Here is a 26084-nt window from a genome sequence, read left to right on the forward strand (position 1 = left end):
TAGTGAGAGAGAATTGCTAAGATTTGTCTAGAAGGATATTTATTTCAACATAGTTTGTAAATAGGGGGGTGGATTAACTATTGTGTTGCATCTCTTTCAATGGAATGATTCTCCTTACTCAGTGAAATACTCTGCAGGCATTCAACAGGATTTTAAAGAAGATCACTTCTGTGTTAATAAAAATTTGATAAACAAAAAACAAGTTACCAACCCAGACTGATAAATGGAGAAATAAAATATGTATATTCATACAATGGAATACTATTCAACCTTAAAAAGGAAAAAAGTATAAACACATGTTACAACTGAATGAACTTTGAAATCATTATGTTAAGTAAAATAAGACAGACATAAAAGATCACGTAGTATATTTTTCCATTTGTCTGAAATGTCCAGAATAGGCAATTACATAGAGATAGAAAGTAGATTGGTGGTTGCCAGAGGCTGGGCAGAGGAAGAAATGAGGAGTGACTGCTAATGGGTATTGAGTTTCTTTTTGGGGTGGTGAAAACTTTCTGGATGGCTGCAAACTCTGAATATATTAAAAACCAGCATATTGTGCACTTTAATAGGGTGAATTGTATCTTAGTAAAGCTTAATAAAGCTGCTTCCCCCCCTTTTCAGTTCCTAAAAAAGAAAAAAAAAAAAAAACCAAGTCACCTAACTCCATGTACTCATGATGATCTTATTTTTGTAAAAACAAAACAAAACAGGTATAGGTGTATATAAATAAAAAAGACTAGAATGATGTAGCTACCACTATGGTGGAATCATGAGAATTTTGCATTTTCTTCTTTGTGCTTATCTGCATTTTTTCTAATTACAAAAATTATGCTGGTTTATTTTGGAAAACTTTGGAGATGAATGTCATTTTTAAATTTAAGAAAGAATGGGGTAAATGATGGCTGCTTTAAACATATGTTAAACAGTTTCTCTTTGTCTTAGAGGGACAGTGCAGGCCAGGGAAGTGGGCCTCAAATAGGGACCTTAAACTATGTTACAATGAGCCAGAATTGTGAATTCCTTTCCTTGTCCTTTGCTTCTATTTTTTCACATTCAGAAAATAGTATCACATTAAACATATTGTGTTGAGTTCATCATAGAGATTACATGGGGTAGAAAGAAATTTAACATTTTTTGAATGCACCTGGTTGTCAGGAACTCTGAAAAAGCATTGCCCTGTCAATGACATTAACAAATGTTCTGTCTGGCTGGAAGTGGTTACCTTCAACACTTCCATTCACATTCTGTGGGAGAGAACTTAGTCACCTGGTCATACTTAGCTGCAAGAGAAACTGGAAAGAGTAAGTTTGGGGAAACTAGCAGACTGCCATACCAGCTGTTCAGAGAATATTTTTTAAATGCAGCAAAGTGATATTTATACATAAAGAAAAATATCTTAATCCAAAAGACAATTTGGATTACAATGGGAGGTAGTATAAAGTTGGAGCTGTTTACAAATATGGAAACAACTCTTCGATTTGAATGGTTGGTCGATATTCACCTGTCTATAGGCAGGTTATAAAATCAAATGACTCAGAAGTCATTCTGAGCTATGTAACCATTAGTGTTTTTGATCTTTGTTCCTTTTTAAACAGAGAAGATTCCTTGTAAACAACTAATATTCTTGTTCATCTTTTGTAGCTAATTTTTGGAAGTGGTGTGCCAACAGGGTGGCTTTTTCATGCAAATAATTCATATGTTACCTTAAGGCCTATACTAATTCCTATATTAATTAAGGTAATGGTAGCCATTACAATGGATAAATGCCCAAATTTCAGTATCTTAATGGAGTATAAATTTATTTCTTGCTTATGCAATATGAGTATGCAATGGATGGTTTTCAGTGTGGTGAGTCAAGGACGCAGGCTCCTTTCTTCTTTTGACTCTGTCAATTTTTAGATCCTTGTTATCCTTAACTTCTAACTGGTTGGGTGAGGAGAAAGAGAAACTGGAGGGTGGTATGGGAGGTTTTTATGGCTGAAGCCTGGGAGTGGAGTACACAACTTCTATCCACAGCCCATTGGCCAAATATCAGTCACATGACCACACCTGACCAAAGGGAGGTTGGGAAATATAGTCTAGCTTCAGTCTTTTTGTCCATCAGGAAAGGAAATAAAATTGGGGAAAATTAACCAGTCTCTGTTACAACTCCTTACCTCAGAGAAGGTAAAGTCTAAACTCTTTATCAAGAACTACGAGGTCCATTATGATTGGTTCCTACTTTCCTCAAGAGCCTCATCTTGCCTCTTGAACTCTATTTCATTTCAGGCTACTAAATCAGAGATCCCTGAGGTGTTGATAGCTCATGTAATAATATTGTTTGCCAGTAGAACAGTGACTAGCAATTATTCAAATCTTTTGATCTTCTTATCTTTAGTCCCATGGGACCAACCAGCTTTTATCAACACTTTTCCCACCAAACAAAAAAGACAGAGCATTGTGAGCACTATTGCTTAACTACTGTTTGATGTTCTGTGGGATAAGTGTGGAGTTGTGTGTGTGTGTGTGTGTGTGTGTGTGTGTTTGTGTCCTAGTACATCTTAAAGATTAGGAGAGTAGGTATTTCCATTTATACAACTGAGAGAGTTTGTTACTTTCCTTTAGGGCTCTCTGTTTTTTATCCTATCATTGTCCTAGGTGGAAAGTGGTTTAACTGGAGTTATCTAAGATACTGGTTCCCAAACAATGAAGTACGGAAGGATCACTTGGGGAGTTTGGGAAGAAGATGATTTCAGGACTCCATTAAAGAATCTGATTTGATAAGGCTGATGTGGCATTCAAGAAGCTATGTTTTTAAGATTCTGATGTAATGGTTCATGAGTTATAATTTGAGAAATACTAACCTAGCTGGTTAGAGAGTATAGAATAGTGAACAAGAACACTGCCCAGACAAATTTATTCAAGTCCACTACTGAAAAGATTGCAGAATCTTGGACAAGTTTCTTAAACTCCCTGGGTGCCTGAATGAGGTCTAGTGAAATGCTCCTAGGAGCTTCTGTTAATGTTCTACTTGCTTTGCTTCTAGAAGTCCCTCCCTGCCCCTTCAGTAGTCTTGCACCATTGTTATAGCTGGACTCCCACTCTAGCCAGCTACAGTGTGTTTCTCAAGAATGGTTAATGCCACCACACCTGAGTACTAAAAATTTGTCTTTTAGAACTAGGAAAGAATTTAGGCTCAGTGAAGGAAGGAATCAATAACCTGGCCATTTTCTTAACTTTTCCCTTTTAAAGCCAAGTCCCTGACTACCTATAGGTAGGGTGCCTATGGTGTAAAATAGCTGCTAAAAGTGCAACACGATAATAGAATCAAATGAAGACGTGTTCATATTAACAAAGGAGAAGGTCCTGCTCTACTCTGTAAAGATGTAGCATATCTGGAACAGTGCCCTTTTGTGGTATCTCACTTAAACAAGAGATTTGACAATCTGGAGCACATCCAAAGGCAAGTGAACAAAATGGCAGGAGGTCTAGAAACCATGTCCCATGAGAAAACAATCAATCAAATTGGGAAGTTTTGTTTTTTGAAGAGTCTTAGTGATAGTTCAGGGTGATAGATCATTAAGGCATGATGCTTCATTTAAAATACTCAAGGAAATAAAATTGTAAGAGGACCTAGACCAATTATTTGATGCCTTAAAGAACAGCAATTTCTACATTGGTAGAAGAAATATTAGAGTGAAAGATGTTCCATGCTTAGAAATGTCCAGCTGTGTAAAGAGCACAGGCTGGTGACAAGGTGTGAGCATAATTATTCTATGAAGAGGTAGTTAAACTACACGACCTATAAGGCCATCATTTTAAGATTCTGTGGTTAGGCTGAGAGGCTGGTGACTTAACAGGATGCTTCATGGCACATCTGTACCTGCTGATGCTGTTGAAAATGTGTCAGGTCATTTGGGGCCCATAGACTTCTGGGTTTTCATCTATTTTATGGAAACAGTGCTATAAAAACCCAATTTACGTGCTGCATAAGGGCAAACTTACAAAGAGAAAGGCTTTCTTCAAGCATAACTTTATCTTCTCCCATCTGAATTTTGTTGGTGGCCCTTGATCTCACTCTACTGCTTCTCCCCAGTAGCAGAGAGACAATGGGAGAAATGTTGTTCCTGGTTTCTACTACTAAGAAGGAGAAAAGAATTATTTGGGATATGGTAAAGATTTGTAGGTACTATGAATAAAGAAAGAAGAATACCTGGATCCTGTGTTGGTCCAAGCATTCTTCTCCTATAAGGTTCCTGAGACAAAAATGCACACAGAGAACAACAGCAGGTAGGAAACAAAGTATCACTTTTTAAATAAGCTGGGCTGATATCTGATGAATCAATGTAGAGCTCTCTGATAAAAGCTGTGTTAGTATGCTAGGAATTTGGGGTGAGGTTTTGATGGTATTAAGATGTAGTTCAGTCAGGGGACCTAAGAATGCATGGATTTTGCCTTCCTCTAGTCACCCATACTGTAGAAAGTGTTCCAGGAAGCTCTACCCATGAGCAAAAATGACAAATGGGAAACCAGGTTTTTCTTTATCAGTGGATGGATGGGTGTCCCTTATACTAATGCAATATTCTCTAGCGAAAGTTGGCTTGGCACAAAGGCCTACAAAAGCTACTCTTCCAGAAGTCCCAAATCTCTGAATCTGAACCCCATTGAACAAATCACTAGATACAGAGACACATGCAATGTTATATGCATTTATGCTCATGTTTGAGAAAAGAGAAGAATTTGGACCTCTAGATATACTGGGGCAGCTCACCCCATGACCCATAGGGGAAAGAAACAAGTGTCACAAAGGAAAACAAGATAACTTGCCTGCTCAGGTGAGGATCCATGACTCTTCCAGTAGGATAGAGGCTGGGAGTTGTGAAAGAAAGCCAGGCTGGGTATGGTGGCTCACGCCTATAATCCTAGCACTGTGGGAGGCCGAGGTGGACGGATCGTTGGAGCTCAGGAGTTTGAGACCAGCCTGAGCAAGAGCAAGACCCCATCTCTACTAAAAATAGAAAGAAATTATATGGACAGCTAAAAATATATATAGAAAAAATTAGCCGGGCATGGTGGCGCATGCCTGTAGTCCCAGCTACTCGGGAGGCTGAAGCAGAAGGATCACTTGAGCCCAGGAGTTTGAGGTTGCTGTGAGCCAGGCTGATGCCATGACACTCATTCTAGCCTGGGCAACAGACTCTGTCTCAAAAAAAAAAAAAAAAAAGAAAGCCAGGCAGATCTAGGCAACCTTGAAATGCACTGTGATCCCACCCACTAAAATATTACCAGCCTGGGACCTTTTCAGGGGGAAATGAGAATGTTGTAGCTCAGTAAACAGAAGAGAAGAAAAAGTATCATGATAAGCAGTTCCCAAGTAGGTCTTGGATCATCCATCAAAACCCACTGCATGTGTAGAGTAGTAAAGAGAATAACTCGATAGATCTGAGGTAGATCCTGGATTGCTTACTTGACCATTTAGCCACATGGAAATTGGAGGGAAGATAGCAAGAAGGCCAGGTTCCTAGGAGGTCTGGCTGAGCTCACAAGCCTGGCCGTATAATATGATAATGACAGAGGCCAAGGCAAGATCACCAGGTCAGTTCTGATCTTAACCAACAAAAGATGTGGAAGCTGGAAGTAGAACGAAAAATGAGTTTCTCTGAGTGTGATCTTTTAATGCACAATGGCCCTACTCACTGTGGTTCCACTGACATCTTGAAATCTGCTCAATAATATTAGTAACTCTTTCTGTTGGTGTGTGAGTCGGGGGGTGGGGCATAAATAGGGAGAGCTTAGAATTTTTCCATCTCTCATTAAAATATTCACACTACATGGAATGGCGATATTTTCCAAAAGGACTCTGCTATCACAAACCACCATCACACCAGGACATGGGTGGAGCAAATGCCTGCAGCCCAGATACCCATGACCACTGCCTATATAGCCCTACTGAGATGTCACTGCTATTGCTATGGGGAGACGTGAGCAGAGCAGTGTCAGCCCCCATGGTGAGGGACTTGCACAGCCCCCTGGCCAAGCTTGCAACAGTGGCCTGAGGAACAACCCACCACTCCTCATGGAGACGATCCAGCCCTGGCTTGGACTGTGACAATCACAGGGAAATGGGATAACACAGAACAGCTGCATTACAGGCTCTCAGTACATCTGCCCTTCTCCTGCTGAGTCAATCTTCTGAAATAGGTCACAGAAGCACTGTCTAGGGACCTCTCCTTTTTCTCACTTTGTAGGAGAGTATCCAGCAAAAGAGAACAGGTGTGCCACAAACCTATCTTCCCTGAGCTGACAGGAGAGATTTCTGATGAGAAAAAACCAGCAGAACTCTGGCAACATGAAAAAACAAATTAGTTTGGCACCCCCAAAGGATCAAAACAGATCTACAGTAATGGACCATAACCAAAAGGAAATTGTTGAAATGTCACAAAAGGAATTCAGATTATGGATGGCAAATAAGATGAATGACATTGAGAAGAAAGTTGGAAAGAAACAGAAAGAAGCCAAAAAATTTTTTAGGACATCAATGAAAAAAATGAAACAGTCACTAAAGAGCTAGACAACATATGAAAAGATATAACAGATCTCAAAGAAATGAGAGAGTCATTTAGGACACTTCAAAATATAGCAGAAAGCCAAAAACAGGCTAGATCAAGCAGAAGAAAGAATCTCAGAGCTTGAAGACAAGGCTTACCAACTAACCCAGTCACTCAAAGATGCAGAAAGAAGAATAAAGAAGAATGAATAGCTGCAATAGCTACAAAGTAAATAAAGTACCTAGCAATATTCTTAACAAAGGAGGCTAAAGATTTCTACAAGGAGAACTAAAAAAAAGATGAAAGAAAGCCTAGGTGATGTAAACAAACAAACAAACAAACAATTCCACACTCATGGGTTGGTAGAATCAACTTTGTTAAAATGTCCATACTGCCCAAAGTAATGTATAGATTTAATGCAATGCCCATCAAAATACCAACGTCATACTTCACAGATCTAGAATAAATAATTCTAAGTTTCATTTGGAACCAAAAAAGAGCCTGAATAGCCACAGCAATCCTAAACTCAGAAACAAATGTGGAGGCATCACATTACCTGACTTCAAATTATACTGCAAGGCTATAGTAACCAAAACAGCATGGTACTTGTATAAAAGTAGAGACATAGACCAATGGAACAGAATAGAGAACCCATAAGTAAAACCATCTACCTATAACCAACTGATCTTTGACAAAGCAGAAAATAACATATTCTGGGGAAAGGGAGCCCTATTCAACAAATCATGCTGGTTAAATTGAATAGCCATATACAGATGAATGAAATAGAACCCCCATCTCTCACCATTTACAAAAATTGATTCAAGATAGATAAATGACTTAAATGTAAGGCATGAAATCCTAAAATTCCTAGAATAAAAAGTAGGAAAAACTCTTCTATATATTGGCCTCGGCAAAGAATTTATGACTATGATCCCAAAAGCAAATACAGCAATAACAAAAATAAATAAATTGGACTTAATTAAACTAAAAAGCTTCTGCATAGCCAAGGAAATAATCAACAGAGTAAATAGACACTCTACAAAATGGTAGAAAATATTTACAAACTATACATCCAATAAACAGCTAATATCCACAATCTACAAAGAACTCAGACAAATCAGCGAGAAAAAACAAACAGCCCCATGGAAAAATGGGAAAAGACAAGAACAGATGTTTTTCAAAAGAAGATAGACAAACGGTCAGCAAATGTATGAAAAATATGTTCAACCTTACTAATCATCAGGGAAATGCACCTTAAAACCACAATGAGATACGACTTCACCCCTGTAAGAATGGCCATTACTGAAAAGTCAAAAACAATGGATGCTGGTGTGGAGGTGGAGAGAAAGTAACACTTATACATTGTTGGTGGAACTGCAAATTAGTACAAACTATATGAAAAAGAGTATGGTGATTCCTCATGTAAATAAATGTAGACTTACCATTTGATCAGCAATCCCACTACTGGGTATCTACCCAAAGGAAAACACGTCATTTTATTAAAAAGACACCTGCACTCAAATGTTTATTGCAGCATAATTCACAATCGCAAAGATGTGGAATCAACCTACGTGCCCACCAATTCACAAGTGTATAAAGAAAATGTGGGGTGTGTGTGTGTGTGTGTAATAATATGGAGTACTACTCAACCGTAAAAGGAATAAATTAATGTATTTGGCAGAAACTTGTATGGAACTAGAGACCATTATCCTAAGTGGAGTATCTCAAGGATGGAAAAACAAACACTATAAATTCTCACTAATAAGTGAGAACTAAACAATGGAAACACACAGGCACAAAGAGATTTAAATGACACTGGAAACCAAGAAGGGGGGGATGGGAGAGGGATAAGAGGTAAAAACTATCCGGTCCAGTGAACATTATTATGATGATGGGCACACAAAAAACTCTGACTTAATTAAGCATTATGTAAGGAATCCATGTAACAAAACATTTATACCTCCTTAATATTTTGGAAAAAAAAAAAAAGGACTCTGCTATGGTTTGAATATTTGCCCACTTGAAAACTCATGTTAAAATGTAGTTGCCAACCTAACGGTATTGAGTGGTGGGGACTTTAAGAGGTGATTAGGCCATCGGGGTCTGCCCTCGTGGATGGGTTTAATGCCTTTACAAAGGGACTTTCAGGAGTAGGTTCTTGCTGTCATCTGTTCTCTCTTGCCCTTCTGCCTTCCACCAGGTGCTCTTGGATTTCCCAGCCTCCAGAGCTGTGATAAATAAATTTCTTTTCTTTACAAGTTTTCCAGTTTGATATCCTGTTGTAGCAACACAAAATGGACTAAGGCAGACCCCCTAGCACCTTAAAGGTGCAGAAAATTTGACTTTCAGGCTGCTGGGGACTTATGGTTGTGATCTTTATTCTTGAGACAGCTTCATTCTTATATTTACATGCAACATCTGCAGGAGAGATCAATCTAGCTCTGTGTTTTAGAAACAGGAGAGGAGGAGTATGGTGTAGGTTGAAAGCCCAGGCTCTGGAGTTTGAATTTCTGAACCCAAATCTCAGTTCTGCCCCTTTCTGGCTTCTAAATGCCAGTTTCCTCATTTGACAAATGGAATGATGATATTAACATACACACCAAAAGAGAGAATGCACACAAGACACCAGACTCATGCATAATAAGTGCTCAAAAAGTTAGCTCTTTGGTTTTGTTTTTCAGAGAAAATAAAAATATCATATAGGTAAAATAATGATTCTTCAGGTTCTTTGAGTATATGTAACTCCCTCCAAAAAGATGAAAGTGCTTTTCTAGTTGCAATCATAATTTTCTTCATGGCATCCAGGAAGTTTGAAATAATTTGAGATAAATGGAAGCACTTGGAACTCAGAACTAAGCAAAATATGTGTTCTCAATAATAATAATAAAAAACTTTAATTTTTGGTAATATGCTTGAGGGAATGTGAGGAGTGCCATAGACTGGCAGACCTGTGGCTAGAACTCAGAAGTGCTGCTGCTTCCCTGTACCATCCATAAAGAACGTGTCCAGTTTGGGGCCCCAGAGTGGACTTGCAGTAGTCAGGCTTATGTGAGACTTGGAACTGAACTTCTGGTCAGTCTTGCTGCTCACACTGGACCACAGAGCCAGAAGGAGAGAAGGGAGGGAGACGAGCTACAGCTGACTTTGGGCATGTGATCTCGTCTTGAGGGGGTTGTTTTAAAGTGCCTAATTTCTCCTATATTGCACAGGGCTGGAGTTTCTCCAGGGTTTGTAATAAACTTTCCGTCTCTTATTTCTTATGACTATACTTGAGGTTATCCATTCTGAATTCCAGAAACAAACAAGTAAAATTCTAGGAATTCTGGCAGTTAGAATCACAGGATGTTACAGTTTGCAGAGACCTTAAAAATTATCTTCTCCAGCTTCCTCAGTTTACAGATTAAAAAACTGAGTCCCAGGAAGGTCAAGTACTTTCAAAGGTCAGGTAGCTAGTTACTGGAATAACCAAGAATATAGTGCATGTTGTGTAAGAGATTGGTAAGGACATGGATTCTGGAGCTAGATAGACAGCCGGCATTCGAGTTAGCAGGAACAACCCTTTCCTAAAGAAGAAACTTAGGGAAGTTACTTAATTCCTCTGTGCCTCACTTTCCTCATATATAACTCATGAATAACAACAGCTCTTACCTCATAATTTGTCATGAGGTTTAAATCAGGTAAAATATATAAATGAGTTTTAGAATAATGGCTAACATTTAGTAAAACACATAATGATTTAAATTTTTATCATAATTTTAGATCACTGCTTATTCCACACAAGATTTTAGGCAATCATATGTAATCACCAATTCCTTCCAAGTAAAAATACATCCTGAATCTTAATCTTTGCCCTCTCCACTGACAGCACCCTAAACCCCATTATCTCTTGCCTAGATTACTGCAGTAGCCTCCTCATTGGTCTTTCTGCTTCCTCTCTTGTCTTTGGTTCTGGTTATTGATCGTTGCATAACAAAATACACCAAACTTATGCCCACAGTTTTGTGGATCAAGAATTCAGAGGAGTTTAGGAAGATGGCTTACCTCTACTCCTTGCATTTTCACCTAGGGAAGCTTAACTGAGGCTGGAGGATCCACTTTCAAGATGGTCCACTAATAGGGCTGGCAAGTTGGTACTGGATCTTGGCTGTGAGCTTAGCTAGGATTGTCATCTTGGAGCTTCAATTCCTCTGCATAGGGCTTTTTCTTGCTGTTACCTGCGCTTCCTCATAACCTGGTGCCTAGGTTATGTGAAGGAGTGTTCCAAAACACTGAAAGTGGAAACTGCCAGTTTCTTAAGGCCTAGCCTGAAAACTAATAAAGCATCACTTTCATTATATTCTATTTGTCAAAACAATCACAAAACATGCCTAGATTCAAGGGGAGGAAAAATAGACTCCACTCTTCAATGAGAGGAGTGTCAAAAATTTGTGACTGTCTTTAATCTTCCATGCTCCTATATAGTCAATTTTTTAGCGTATCATAAGGCAACTTTAAAAACTGTAAATTAGATCATGTCACTTCTCATTGCTTTAAAACTCTTATATGTCTACTCATCACACACAGGATATAATTCAAAAATCTTTACTGTGGCCTATGAGATTCTACACATCAAACCCTTCATTGACTTTTTAACCTCATTTCCTTTGTCACATTTTCAAACTGTATTCTCTGACATCCTATCTCAAACACTGCCCTATTACTTTCTATATCCTTGCCTTGCATTATTTTTCTTCATAGCACTTATTATTACCTGACATTATGTTATATTTTTAACTATCAATTAGTCTATCTCGGCTCCTACAGTATGAGTTCATTAGGACAGGGGTATTAGTCAATCCCTCTGCTTAGAACAGTGCTGGCCACATAGTAGGCTCTCTATAAATATTTGTTGAATTAATACGTGGGACTTTTTACTTTTTTTTTCCTGCCAAGAAAATAAAACAAAACAAAACTTCTGTTTCTGTTTACTTGACTTTCTGCTGTACTTTGTCTTTCCTTGGAGAGGGAGTAGACTTGGTGTCAATCAAGTTCATTAATCTATGTAGTGTAGGGAGGGAAAGCAAGATAAAAGATACAATGCTCTTAGCAGGAGAAGGAGGTAGAAATCAGCTGGCTAATATTAATGAGAAGTACCACTATTAGCTTAGGTATTTAGGTCATGTGTATGTAATAAGAAACAACAGATACAATCTGTGCTAGCAGAGAGTTTAGGATTACAGAGTGTCAATATGACGATGACTCAAGAGTGGCAGAAGGTATACATAAAAAGATTGGTAGCATTGAAATGAGACACACCTGGACTCCTTTCTTCAGGCCAGAGACCTGGTGATCAACTTGCTTTAGTTCTTTGAGTCTTGATTTTCCTCATCTCTGAGGGAGAAATGCTAATATTCTCCAAACATTTCTGTGAGAATTAAATGTGTGAATGTGTCTAGTGTCTATGGTAGGTTTAAAACACAATTGCAAAATCTGTGTCTCTCTTTCCATTGAGAGGTGGGGGTCTATGTACCCTCCCCTTGAATTTGGACAGATTGTGTCCACTTGGACCAAAAGAGTACAGTAGAAATGACACTATGTGGACTCCAAGGCTAGGTCATAAACAGCCAGACAGAGTTTTTATTCTTGAAACTCAAGGCTTTCATGTAAGAAGTCTGATTACCCTGAGACCACCATGCTGGAGTGGCTTCATGTAGACATTCTGGTTGAATCCTAGTTGAGCTCTTCTGTAGCTCTCCCAGCTTGAGCAAGAGAAATGTGAGTGAAAAAGACTAAAGGTAGCCTAGAATTTTGATAAGGAGATGAAAGGGTGTCACAGAAAGACATTCCAGGCAGGGAATGTAGGTGGGAGTAAGCACAGTCACAGCCAGAGACTTGGGGAAAGTCTGCAGATGAGTCACTGGTGAAGTATGCAGTGGTCAGCCTTGACTCCTTCAGAACAAGAGATAACTGCTCAGAGGGAGGAGACTTCCTGAGCGGTCCCCTCCTTTATACTGAGGACTGAATGAGGTGATGCGGGCCTTGCCATCAGGGCCCTGCCCTCCAGACCTAGCCCTCACTGGGAACTGGAGGGTCCACACACTGCCCCCCTTTCTTCTGGCCTGGTGCATTTTGTGTGCCTGCCTCTCTCTGTACCTTTTCTGGTCCCACTTCAGCCCTTTTTCTCACCTTACCTGTCTCATCCTCATTCTCTTGCTTGCTGTCTGACATTTCCCCATCTTTCTATGGCCTAACATTTTTTTTCTCCCTGCTGTTTTCTCTGTAGGAGTGAAAATACAAATGTAGTTTTGCCAGTTTCTCACACTTTAATGAAACATGGGCACCCTTAAAAAGCGAGAGTGTCTGTTTGTACTTACCATTCATGCTCACCCATATTTCAGGAAGGGGATTTATATTAAAAACACTCTGGGCCCGGTGCAGTAGCTCACATCTAGCACTCTGGGAGGCCAAGGCGGGTGGATCATTTGAGCTCAGGAGTTCGAGACCAGCCTGAGCAAGAGTGAGACCCCGTCTCTACTAAACATAGAAAGAAATTATATGGACAGCTAAAAATATATATAGAAAAATTTGCTGGGTATGGTGGCGCATGCCTGTAGTCCCAGCTACTCTGGAGGCTGAGGCAGGAGGATTGCCTGAGCCCAGGAGTCTGAGGTTGCTGTGAGCTAGGCTGACGCCACGGCACTCTAGTCCGGGCAACAGAGTGAGACTCTGTCTCAAAAAAAAACCAAAAAAACAAAACAAAACAAACACTCTGTTAGACAGCAAGGCAGTCTTTTCAGGAGTGAGAACTGTGACTTTTAGGTAAATTATGGATCTTGCCTAGAACAGTTCTCAAGTATATCTGCACTGAATAAACAATGAGTTACCTTGGAAGAATTTTTGATTCTTAGCGTGTAAGAAATCCTTTCTACTTCAACAGGGCAGCAGGGTTGCTAGGAGAGCCATTACCATCATTTTGGACTTCAATCTGAAAGCTATTCCCTTCCCATTAAGAAGGAACCAAGAGTCTGAGATCCTATTGGAGCAGAATTCAACATAACCCAGAAGTTTTGATCATGGCCTGGTCCATATTGTCAGTTATGACACTAGGTCAATTTCAGGGCTCTCTTCAGTTAACGTGGACTTAACTTTCTCACTTCATTCTCCCTGACGGTTTCAACCTAGAAATAGGGAAGAAAGTTTTCTCTTGGTGTATTGAATTATCATTAACATACCAGTACCTCTTATATTCAAAGAATAGACTAGTTTGGTGCCACTGTAAAGCAACTCTATTTTTCCTTAATATTGCTTTTGTAAATCCAGTCAGTTCTTCCTGTACCCTTGGATAAAATCTTGACTAAGCCTGGAATGTACCTTCTTATTTGCAGACAATAAAATGTTCTCTAGTCACTTTAGCTGGAAAGAAAAAGTAGGGACTTGGTTCCTTTTATTAGGTCCAGTTTAGTGTAATGGTTAAAAGTAGGAACCCCACTCAAAGTTCCCCCCTCAAATGTTAGGCTCATGCAGTAGAAAGCTGGCAGTGGGAAGGAGTGGGATGGGGAGGTGAAAGGCTTTTCCCCTATTTCTTGGTGCTGTATTTCTGCCCTTCCTCCCTCAGCTTACTGACTGTGGGTTCAGACTTTCCTCTCCATGTTGGCAAGTTCAAGTTGGGGGTGAGCATGGAGGAAGGCAGGAGAGCAGAGAAGGTCTGAGTGGCTGTGCCATAGTGAGCACTGTGGGCCAGGCAAAAGCCTGAAGCCAGTTCTCCTGTGTAGCACTTTTGAGATTTTGGTGCCCTTCCCCCAGCAACCCACTGTTGAGGATCTTTCACCTGCTGTGTTCTGTCTCAAATAAGATGTCTTTTTCATTTGCATTGCTATAAAGTAATATTCAAGGCTGGGTAAAATACAAAGAAAAGAGATTTATTTAGATCATAGTTCTGCAGGCTGTACAAGAAGCATGGCACCAGTAGTTGCTTCTGCTGAGGGCTTCATGGAGCGTTCACTCATGGCAGAAGGTGGAGGGGAGCCAGTGTGTGCAGAGCTCACATTCAGAGAGAGGAAGCAGGAGAGAGAGAAGGGAGGGGGCCAGGTTCTTTTTAACAGCCAGCTCTCACAGGGACTAGCAGAGTGAGAATTGTCATTGCTAGGATGAGGGCACCAAGCCATTCAAGAGGGATCTGCCCACATGACCCAGACACTTCCCACCAAGTCCCACTTCCAACATGAGATTTGGAAGGTCAAATGTCCAAATTATAGCACAAGGTATATTCTGGCTGGCACCCATGTCATCTCAGTGCTGGGCATCTGCTGAGTTATCTACAGCATGTTTCTGCTGAGGTTTCCTTGTTCCTCCAGAGTGCCCTCAGGTTAGTTTTCTATTGCTATGGAACAAATCACTACAGACTTAGTAATTTCACAGTTTCTGTGGGTCTGAAGTCCAGCAGAGCATAACTGGATCCTCTGCTCAGGGTGAAATCCAGGTGTTTGCCAGAGCTGTAATCTCATCTGAGGCTTGGGGTTCTCTTCCAAGCTCATGTGGTTATTGGCAAAATGTATTTCTTTGTAGCTCCAGAACTTAGGGAGGCTGCACCTTCCATGCTAGTATCTGGAACCTGCAAATTCCATGCTAGCACCGTCTCTCTGACACTTTGCCTTCTTTTAAAGGCTCATCTAATTAGGTGATGCCCATGCAGAAAATCTCCTTTGATCAACCCAAATCAGTTGATTAGTAGCCTAATCATGGGAGTGTTATCCTATCATATTAACAGGTCTCAGCCTGTGGAGGTGATTACATAAGGGCAGGGGATTATATGGGATATATGGGAGGGCATGAGAATCCTGAGGGGCATCTTAGAATCCTGCCTCCCTTCTCTCCCTGGGAAGGCTCCATAAGACCTCCCCACCCTGCTGCCATCTCTTTCATGTGGCCCACATCTGAGATTCTTTTTTTGTGGGCATGCAATTACTTCCCAGCTATAGTTTTCTACTCTTCGTCCACAGAACTCTTAAGCCATTTCTGGTCCTTCCCATTTCTCAGGTACAGCCCAGTTTCCATTCGCTGTGTTGCTCAATGTCCAGGAGACCTAGAACCAGCTCGCTGAATGATCTTCTCAAAGTCTCTCTCATTAGTACTGAGGTGAGGGCAGACGTTTCCGAAACAGGTCCTCTCCCATCTTCACTTCTCCTAGTCATATCGAATTATATTTTTATGCCCATGAGTGGATGAGAGGACAAAGGCCAGAAAATAGTTTAGTATTTGTAAATATTTGTAAATGCTTTGTAAATCCCGCTCAGGTTCTTTGGTATCTCACTTTGAGATTTGGAAACAACTGGGCTTATTCTTTTGCGCTTATTTAGAACTGAGACTAAAACAGTTCCGTAATCTTCTTGTATTTAAATATTTATTATTGCTTACTTTTATTGGGTTCTTACTTTGTTTTACACTCCACTAAGCCCATAATAAAGGGAAACTGAGGCATAGAGGTTAAATTCCTTGCTCAGCATCATACAGCTGGTAAATAGCAGAGCTGCAATTTGAATCCACGTCTGACCCCACAGCCTGTGTCTTAACCACCATCTGTATACTGCCATCCTAATGCTTTTGTTCCCAACCTTTACTCCCCAAATACATTCATTTAGGTCACATTGGATCAAATTGTTTGGTGATAATCACACTGCTGAACTTATTATCATGGTGATTCTATATCTATTTGTATCATGTGCTTATGGAAAATAATCTCTTGATGAATACTGTTACAATTAGGGCTGTTTCTTTCCTCCTGCTTTAGGAAAACATCCTGATGTTCTGGTCAAGTAGTTTCAAACAACTGCCCAACTACAGATCTGGCCCTTATCAACAAATGGGGCAAAGAAGGTTTACCAAATTCAGAGTCTAAGACTATAACTGAGACAATGGGCAAGGGCAACCATAGGAGCACCTTTCTTACATCTCAGGGAATAGTCTTGCAAGTGTCTGGGTATACGTGGCAGCCTTGGAGTGGGTCACAAGAGGAAATTCTGAGAAGTTCTGTTCCATAGATGGGGAGCTAATTGGATGCTGATGGTTTGTTTGTATTCCCTCTGTCACAACTAAAGAAAGAGACCACAATTGGATGTGGATATTTATTGAATATATTTCATGACTGCCTTTTTCTAAGCATCTGGTTGCCTTATGTTGATTCAGACACTCACCACCCTGCAACTCAGCTGTTTTCTTGGTCACAGGCAGAGTCAAACCACCAAACAGAGCCAAACCTCAGGACTGCAGGAGGCTCAGCCATTCTTTACGCTGGAAACGTGTGTGAGTAACAATAAGCCACCTCGAGGCATTTGCGGCAGCCAGCTCTCCTTGGCTTGGGACATGGTGGCAGAGAGCGGTGTAATGATTGCATCTTGTGTGGAAGGATTTCTGGAGTAACTTTAGCCCAATGGGGATGGAAAGTTTGGGAATGGTACCAGGATAAGAATTAAGACCAAATGTGCAAGCAGGAAGGCAGATTTTAAGATTGTTGGCTGTTCAGCAGGACACCAAGTGCTATTTCTGAGCTAGAGCTTTGCAATCTTTAGATCTATATCAAAGATGTGTTGTTATTGATTAGCCACACAATTTCTTCTGTAGCTTATTCACGGTGAAAATGTAATCTAAGGCTGCCCCATTGCTATCAAATGGAAAGTGCTCAGGGAATGGAAATTAATTTCAATAGTTGCCCAAATAAAACCCAATTAAGAAGATAAATTTTCTCCCAGGAAAACATGTGCCTTACATTCCAGAACAAGGCAGAAAGGACTTACTTTGGACGGTTTGGCTTTATTCCTAAGTTGCCTTCTCTATATTTCTGTTCCCTCATTAGGGAAACAGCCCAGAATAGACTAAAGGGAGAAGAGATTGCCTTTTCTAAGCTTTCAAAGGTCATTACAGGCCCCTGAATTTAAATCCACGGAGAAAGGAAAGTGATGGAGCTTGGATGGGTTTTGTGGTTAGGTGTGATGCAACCAGGAACGAGTGTTAGAAGTTATGTTCTCCAGATGGCTTTGTGTCTCAGACAAGGCCAGAGATATTATTCAATTCCCTTGAGCTGCTCGTGTTAAGTATGTCTGGGATAGAAAACACAAGTAAGGAGTCTGTGGAGGAATAGCCAACTTCTGGGAAATTTCTTTCCATGCAGCTGGACCCAGCCCTTTGTGGGAGATTTCCGTGGGCTCCCTGGAACAGGATTCCTGGGGAATGAATGATCACCTTTATTAAATAGGTGTCCTTATTGGGACACTGATGGCAAGAGGAAGAGAAAGAACTTCACTTTTGTTGAGAACCTATAATGTATACAGATGATCGAATGAGATAATATAGAGAGTAGTTTTTTATCCCCATTTTATGCAAGCTCTACAAAGAGAAAAGACACTCCAGACTTTGTAGAGCTTCACTCTGGTCACTGTGTTACCTGGACAGAGGACAGACTGCTGGCAGAGCTGTTGCATCCTGTTGTGCAGGCTGGACACGGCACACACAGACTCTAATGAGACCAGTGCCTTTGCAAATGTGCAATTGGGTGGCTGTGTCCAGCAGCTGACTCCTCATACTCTGACAGTAAGAGGGCCAGGAAGGGCAGCAATTGGAATGCTGGGAACACATTTTCCTTCTTCAGGCTCAGATCTTTTCCCTAACATATTCATCAATCCCTTTGAACCACTAGGTTCCATTAGATTCGGGGTTGTTCTGGACCCTGTTGTGATGCGTAAAGAGTGATGCCCTTTCTTTATTGAAGACCTGGCCAGGAAAACCTATTTCTTTGCATAGGAAAGGGATGTCCAGGCTCAATGTCTCACCTTGGCTAAGTAACTGTAATGATTCTGTCTATCTACCTATCATCTACCTACCTATTATCTGTCTATCTATTATGATCATCTGTCTACAAAAGGGATTAATGTGTGCTTAGCACTACCTGATTATAATAATAGTCAGCACCTCCCCTTCACTAATATTGTTTTGATCTGCTACTACATTTGTCTATTTTCAACTCTCTTGAATAAACACTGACAAGAGTTTTATGGGCTTGCACACACAGATTGTTATTGTAAAAAGGTATAAAATTGTCAGGGAACTTTGAAATTCTCAAGGTCAATATTTGCATTTCCAGGAAATTTGAAAATAGGTGGGGAAAAGGAAGAGGCTTTTGTGTCCAGTTTCTCCCATACACTTGGCTTGTCTCTCATTTGATTTCGAAGCAATAACAGAAAAGATGGCTGGTGACTATGTGTGTTTAGATTAAAAACAATATTATCACTGCTGGTTGACACAGCAGATTAGGACACTTTATCATTAGGCATGAATCTGTGCAGGCTTTAAAGTTGATGAAATATAAAATATCTTCCTCTAAGAAATATTAAAAATAAAAGTCTTGGTTTCTAGGCTAAAAAGATTTTAGCCTGGTCAAATGTGATAATTTATCTGTAATCAAAAAGCAATAATTATTCCATGTGTCAGTGGCCACATTTTTGCTTTTATGAATAAGGAACAGGGATATGTAATTTATTAAACATTGAATGCAAAGAAATGTTCTTGCATGATAGCTTTACAGAGCTTGTCTGCTGCCCATGGTTCCAAAAGCTGAATTCATTGCCATTTATTTGCAGTGCCCAGTAAGAATTGATCTTATATTCTTAAATCTGAACTGTTTGAGGAAAGAGGGAGGAAGAGAGATAGAGAGAGAGAGAGAGAAAGAAAGAATTGTACCACTAGTGCACTAGTGCATGTGCTTGTTAGGTTTATCTTCCTTTGTGAGGCATATTAAGTTTACATTGGAAAATGGGCTATAGGCAAACTAAATTTGGTGTTTTGTTGAGCTAAGTTTGGCCTAGAGCTTCCATGTCCTTTTGTGAATTCCATTTCCTGTAATGTCCTTGCCGTGTGTCTCGGGAGAGGCCCTTTGTTTCTGTGGGTCCCCCTCAAGGTTTCCTGTGACCCAGGAGAAGCAGGATCGTTTTTGCAGTGCCTGGTTGGGGCAGCAAGACTGGACCAAAATAGTCCACTCCTAGGCTATGATTCCTGACCTTTTCTGGAATTGCAAACACCCAATCTTTTGACTTCACGGCACCCTCCCACTCCTCTTAAAAGTGCTGTGTGGCACTTTTAAAATTAAAGTGAATTAACACTGTTTTCAGAATTTGGGACACTATAAAACTAAGGCTGGAATTCATTGCTCCAAAGATGCTGGGAAAATATTTGAAGCTTATGTTGATTGAATGTTACCTGTGTGTTTGGCAGTGTGCAAAGAAATTGATATCCTTATATCCTCCACAGACCTGTGAATCTTGTTATAAGCACTGCTTTAGGGCTAATAAACTTGAGGTAGAAAGAGATGAGGCCTATGGCCAATACCCCGAAGGTGGTAATGGTGGAGGTTGAACCTGAACCTGAGAGGAATCAATCTGGTCCTATTTAGTCAGCGAGAAGAAATGCTCCCTGTATTAGAGACCTGTGAGAGAAGTGAGGTCCCCTTCATGGTCTCCTGTGGTGGCTCTTTGAGAGGTTACCAGAGAAGAAGGGAGACCAGAGACCTACCACCAGGTCAGTGGCAGGTCTCTCCTCCTAATGGCCTTAGGATGGCTGGGACCAAGTGTAGCTACTAAAACGACACTTTTGGAAGGTATGGAAGGTAACGGGCTCACTAAGAAAGCGTTCACCGTTTTGCAGTTATGCTAGACATGAGAGCATACCAAATGCAAGTCTGATTCTCTGAAGGCTCCCAGGCAGACATATTGTGGCAGTGAGGCAGTTTGATAGTATATTACAAGCCTATAAACTCCCCAAGCATGTTATCTGGTGCAATCATTCATGAGTTAATAACCAAGGCCTCTGGCCTTATCACATCCCTGCAATGTGGTTGAATTTCACAGCTGGGCGTTGTGTAGGTTAGCCTCCTGGCTTGGAGCAGCATGAATGGAGAGAGCTCTGAGATCAAATGTCACAGAATTGTTCAACCCACTGCAACAAGAATTTCCTGAGCGCCTACTCTGAGCAAAGATGCAAGGTAGGGAATGCAAAGATGAACAAGACTTAATCCTTGTCCCAAAAGGAGGGTATGATCTAGTCTGAGTTTGGGGCACACGTACAAATGACTACCTTGCAAGAACAGAAACATCATATTTCAATTATCAGGCTTGTCCAGAATCTAAATCATCTGTCTCTGAATGTTGAATTCTTAGCTGATGATTTATTAGTTGTAGAGAAAGAGATGGTGCTTATGGGAGTAGTTTCATTTTCAATCCAGCCATTTGTTTATTTAATTGATGGCTCTTTTCCTCATAAGTTTGTAGAAGATCAAAATATTAGTGTTGTCAGATGATCAAGTGTCTCCTGCTCACTTTGCTGTTGTTGCTGTTTCAGGCATTTGTTTTTCCAGCCCTTATGATCCTGTCACTCTCCTGTGTAACGCCTTTAAGGTCTACCAGTATTTCTAGGATAAAGTCCAAAAATGGCAGTGTGGACACCACCAACTTCTCTGTTTGCTCAGTATATTCACCTTCTTTTATTTAGTAAATACTTATATACTGTTGACTGTGTGCCAGGCCCTGCTCTGAGTGTTCTATATCAATTAACTCCTATAAACCCCATGATAATCCTATAGGGTTGTTGCTGTGGTCTGAACCTTTGTGTTCCGCCCACCCCCAATCCATATGTTGAAACCTAATCACTAATGCGATAGCATTTGGGAGATGATTAGGTTGTGAGGGTGAAGCACTGATGATTGAGATGAGTGCCCTTATTAAAGAGACCCCAGGGTGGCAGTGAGCCCTTTCCACCGTGCGAGGACACGGCAAGAAGGCACTACCCATAAGTCGGCAAGCAGACCCTCACCAGACTGCAAATCTGCCTTGATCTTGGACATCCCAGCCTCCACAACTGTGAGAAATAAATTTTTGTTATTTATAAGCCACCTAGTTTAAGGCATTTTGTTATAGCAGCCTCAAGGAGTGAAGATAGCCATGTTTCCAATTCCCCTTTTACAGATTCGGAAACTGCAGCCTGAGTTAAATAACCAGCTGAGGTCAGGCAGTCAGTAAGGGGCAGAAGCAGGATTCCAAGGCAGCCAGTCCAGCTCCCGAATCAGCTCTCAGACACTGCGTTACACCATTGTTTCCAGCGCTTTGAGAAGCACTTCCTTATTTCAGGGACTTCACAAATATGTTCCTTCTGCCAAGAATTCAAGGCCCTGCCTACTCTGCCTCCATTTTCACCACTTCCTTTTTCCATCCTACCTACCTCTTGTATCTTCTTTTTAGCTCTCAGCTTAGAGAGCACTTTCCCCTAACCATTACCCAAACTGAGTTACTGACCATATTACCCACTGCAAAAGCACTTTGTGTTTCTCTCCTATGGCATGTAGCACATTGGTGATTAACTAATCATCTGAGTAGTGAAGATGTTTTCCATTTCCACTAGATCATTATGTGACCGGAGGGAGGGGGCCGAGTCTATCTGCACCCTCAGTGCCTGGCTCAGTGCCTAGCACCTTGGAGGTGCGATGTTAATGCATGTTACATTTAGGAAATTAAGCAAATTGCCCAACTTGGCACAGCCACACAGGAAGGCTCTGTGGGGTGTGGCCTGAACGCAAACCCCAGCAGGTGGACAGCCAGGCTGCCCCCTGCCTCCCTCACTGAGTGATTGAGTAACATTGAACCAGACCCCGAAGTGCCTGAGCCTCCATTTTCTCATTTGTTAAGTAGGGCCCCAAACAACTACACATCCTCCCTGAAAGGTACTGTGAGGACCAAATGAAAGCACGAGTACTCGTGAGGCTACCCTGTGCTAACTTTTTATTGGTTGTTATTACTTTTTTCACATGCTTATTGAAATGGTGTGTTTGACTCCATTTGCTTTTGAAGCTTGTTCATTACAATACAATTAAATAAAAAATAAACCAAAACAATCTGATCAAGCCTCTGGATCCAGCTCCCAATTTTCAGGAATACTGAGGACAGAGGGACATGTTGAACTGCACTGCGAATATACAGTGAGAAAGATTCACACTGTGGGAAATTCTTTGGCTCAAGTGCCTTGGAGCCTTCAACAGACAAACTGCAGGGAAAAGAAAGTGGCCTGGTGGTGGGGAGGGGACTGTAGTTTAAAGTGACTTAAAAGACATATCATTTAAAAAAAATGATCAAGATAAAATCAGTGTCCAGAGATGCACATTTGGGTGACAAACCTATAAAAAAATGCAAGAAAAGAGTTACCCTATTGGTTATGCATTGGGGGAGTGTGAGGGTTCTCTGACTGAGATGAGACACATGGGACACCTGGCTGCCTGGCAACCTTCTATTTCTTGACCTGGGTGGTGGTACGAGAGTTTATGTCTTGTAATAATTCATTACACTATACATCTGCTTGTGTAGTTTTCCATATCTCTGCTTTATTTTTCAATGAAGTGTTTTTAAAATAAGCATACTAAAACAATACAAATAAATAGCCCAAGCAATCAACAAATAATATGAGGCTATAACTTCAAAATAAAAGAGATGATTTCATTAAGTACATACACTGGTGATAGTTTAAATTAGAAGTGGGTAAACTTTTTCTGAAAAAACACTAGATAATACATATATTTGGGCTGCACAAGCTGCATGGTCTCTGTCTCAACTACTCTCCTCTGCTGTTGTAGGCAAAAGCAGCCATAGACAATATATAAACAAATGGGCAGGGCTGTCTTCCAAACTTAATTTATAAAAACAGGCTGAGGAGTAGATTTGGCCTAAGGGTACTGGCTTCCTGACCTTTAATCTAAATTCTTAAATCAGAATGCTGGCTGGCTTGCCTTCCAGTATCTGCTGGATGAAAAGCAGCCCAGCCTATATCCAAAACTTCCTTCAAAGTAGTTGCTAGAGAAGGCCACCTACTTATTCTAATGATGATTTATTATTTAAAATGCCTTGAAAATTTTTTGGAATTGCCTTTGGAGGTGAAATGGCAGCGGTAGCATGTCTGTGTCTTTTTAAGCTGCATTTGAGCTTTGGAAACACCTGTACTAGACATTCAGAGCCAAGGTCGATGAGTAAGATGGGTGATCAAACTGGGTGACTTTAGTCAAAACCATTTTCAGGGAAAGCTCACTGTAAACCAGAGCCCCATAATAGGCTACTGTTCACTCCTTTCTGTAAAGCAGGCACTTTCACACCCTGCAAATATTTTCACACTAAATCTGATAGTCAATTTGGCTTTAGGGATGCCAAACAATGCCACTGATATCAGAGAAACAAATTCAATATCGTCTACACTTGTGATGTGGACATGTCTTTTTGTTGTTGTTATTGTTTGTTTTATTTTGAGGGGCTCTTAGGGCTAGTTATGCTGGAAACTAAATGTTTCATTACTGTATATTACTTAAAAATAGAGTGGTATTAATTTCCCCTGATTGATAACATGCTGTTATCTTTGACTATTCCTACTAATAGGTGGTATAATCTTTATAAAACTTTCACTCGTTTTCACCCACACTGAACCTATTTTTTTTTACCTCCTGTTACCTACTCTGCTCAAATTCTCATGTTCAGCACTACATCTGAATGACCCAAACCTCTTGCATCTTAGCCATTTTCCCTAAATCCTGTGGACAAAAATAACTTAGATCAACATCATGTCCACCTTCCCTACTTTTGTGCCTATAAAAATCTTTCTTCTTGGTGTTACTTCATCCCTATGCCATTAAAAAAAAATAATTCCACTGGCTTACTTTCCAATTTATTCAATTTCACCCCATATTTGACATTAATAGTTTCATTTAAAATACACAATTATGCAAGTATGTGCACCAGTGCTATTCTGCCAAGCAACTATGTGTTACTTTGAAAGGGTAACTCTTAGCAGAAACAAGTTGCAACATATCCTTGCCATAATTTCTCCTTCTTTGCTTTCAGAACCTATATGAGAAAAACATTCTCACTACAGCAGAGTCCCATCTTACGCACTGTGTCATGAAGGTTGGAAGGAACTTGACATAATTATCGTTAAAAGAAAATTCACATGAAATATGAGAGATGATTTCAAGCATTTGAAGAACTGGTTATAGGAAAGCGATTAGATTTTTCTATGAAGCAGAATCCATGGGTAGAAATTATAGCAACAGTGTTCTTGAGTTCTGACAGAGTAAGGTAAACCCTTGTCTGACTCATCATTTGCAGATAATGCATAAACATTGATTGATTATAAAAATGGCCCCAGTTGTCCATAGCTTCCTGCATTCATGCCTTGCAATGTGACCTTTCAGTTTTTCCCATGAAGATGTGGATTCTATTATCTGATCTCTTAATTCTGAGCTGGACTTGTCTTTGCTTTTGCTAATAGAATGTAATGGAAATGACAGTGTGCAACTTCTGAGACTGCGCCTTAAGAAGCATTGTATGCTTCTGCTTGCAGTCTGGGTCCCTTGCAACTGCTTGCTGGAAAACAAAAGGTATGTGGTCTAGTCACCCTGTTGCCCTAGCCAACAGTCAGCCAATTGCCAGACATACAAATTAGATCCCCAACCAAACTACCAGTTGATCAGACAAGTGAGTGAATGAGCCTGGCTAGATCCATAGACCCACCCAGCCAACCTGTGGACTTGTGATCAATAATAAATGTTTACTGTTTGAAGTCGATGAGTTTTGGGGTAGCTTGTTATACAGCAATAGCTAACTGATAAACCATTATAATTCCAGGACCTAGCATAAATGCTTACCTACCACAGAATAAGCACTTAATACATATTTTTTGAATAAAGGCATAGTGAAAGAATGACTATGGATCACTAACTGGAAAATCTGAACTATCTAAGGATGGATGAGCCCCTTCAAGAGGGGATGTGTTTTCAACTTGGTCCATGTCCTGGACTATGGGAATTTTTTTTTATCATAATTCTATCATCCAGTTTTCAATTATTCCCTCCGTGTTTCATATCAAATACAATTTTAGTGTACAGGTGTCTATACACACAAACGTTACTTGAACACGATTCAGTCTCATCTCACTGCTATGTCCCCAGGGCCCTGTGATGGTGGTGGTGGCTGCAGAAGTGGGAGCAGCTGTACTGGTGAGGTGGAAGGAGCTGGGAATACGCATTAGTAGCCCTGAAATCTTATCCCAGCTCCTGTAATAAGTATCTGTGTAATATTGTGCAAGCATTTCCACTTTAACAATATCATGCATTAAAAATTTTTCCTCCAGTCCCTCATAACTCTTATTTGTAAAATTGAAAAATATAATATTTGGCTAATATATCACATGAGAATTTTGTGAAGATAAAAAGATATAACAGATGAAATATATTTTTATCAAAGCCAGTGTGCTTCCATAACATTTATCTTATTTAAATACCAGCTATTATTAGCCTGAGACCAATGTTGTCAAGCATATTGTCAATTTTAATTATAATTCCTACTCATGTGGAACACATTCCCTTAGGATCTTGTTTAACTTTTTTGTTTTTGTTTCTGGGTCACAGGTCATTACTGCAACCACTTAGATATCTCTACATAAATTTCTGTGCTTTCTGTTTAATAATAGTGAGTGTTAGTGAGAAAAGTAATAAGCTATTGTAGT

The sequence above is a fragment of the Lemur catta genome, chromosome 8 (genome assembly GCF_020740605.2).
Source record: "Lemur catta isolate mLemCat1 chromosome 8, mLemCat1.pri, whole genome shotgun sequence".
Taxonomy (NCBI): Eukaryota; Metazoa; Chordata; class Mammalia; order Primates; family Lemuridae; genus Lemur; species Lemur catta.